This window comes from Rhea americana, unplaced genomic scaffold, assembly GCF_003343005.1.
Source record: "Rhea americana isolate MKP2758 unplaced genomic scaffold, rheAme1 scaffold_26, whole genome shotgun sequence".
Lineage (NCBI taxonomy): Eukaryota > Metazoa > Chordata > Aves > Rheiformes > Rheidae > Rhea > Rhea americana.
This window is the reverse complement of record NW_028186379.1, coordinates 6,958,233-6,958,823: the sequence shown is the minus strand read 5'-3', so window position 1 is coordinate 6,958,823 and position 591 is coordinate 6,958,233. Positions and strand designations below refer to the sequence as shown.

The following is a 591-nucleotide window of genomic DNA, read 5'->3' as shown; positions in this document are numbered from 1 at the left end:
GGCCGCCGACGGGGCGCTCCGCGCGGCTCTGCCCTCCCGCCGGCTCGGCCGCGCCCGGCGGGGGAGGCGCCCGGGACCCCGGGCCAGGCAGCGGCCGGGCGCGAGGCGGCTCTCCTCAGCCGGCCGTTAGTTGCCCAACGGCCACAACCGTCCCGGCGGCGCAGAGGGCTGCTCCAGCCCCGCGCGGAAAAAAGTTCCCTCCGCGCCAGCAGCCGCTCCCCAAACTCACCCCGCCCGCCCAGCGCCGCCGCCGCCACGGATGCCGCCGCTCACGGACTTACTCGCCCGCGGGCGCCGACAGCGAAGAGCGGCGCGCTGGCACCGCCCGAGCGGCCGCTGCCTGGCGGCGGCAGCAGCCAACGGAAGAGCGAAGCGCAATCACGCTAGCCAATAAGGTGGCAGAGCGGACGGCGCCCGCGCCCTCCTTTCCCCCAATGGGCGGTGGGTCCCGCTCCGCGGGCGGCGGGGCCGCGGGGGGGGAGAGGGGGGCTGGGCGCCCCGCCGCGCGGTCAGGGCAGTCCCGGCGGCGGGCGGGGCGGGCGCCGCCTCCGGGAGGTGCCGTGGAGCTGCCCGCGGCGCCTCAGCGCCTCG

At 79.9% G+C, this 591-nt stretch overlaps 1 protein-coding gene across 6 annotated transcripts in view; it reads right to left on the bottom strand.

Annotated features, from left to right (window-relative positions):
• HYCC1 (hyccin PI4KA lipid kinase complex subunit 1) overlaps positions 1–348 on the bottom strand; it is a 46,975-nt gene extending 46,627 nt beyond the window's left edge. For 4 of the 6 annotated variants that reach the window (XM_085307604.1, XM_085307601.1, XM_085307606.1 and 1 more), the window contains exon 1: positions 282–348. The gene's annotated coding sequence lies outside the window, so the exon portion shown is untranslated. Of the gene's footprint in view, positions 1–229 lie in introns of all 6 variants that reach the window. The other 2 variants (XM_085307605.1, XM_085307603.1) reach the window with 2 other exon arrangements.
• Between the last annotated feature and the right edge of the window lie 243 nt (positions 349–591).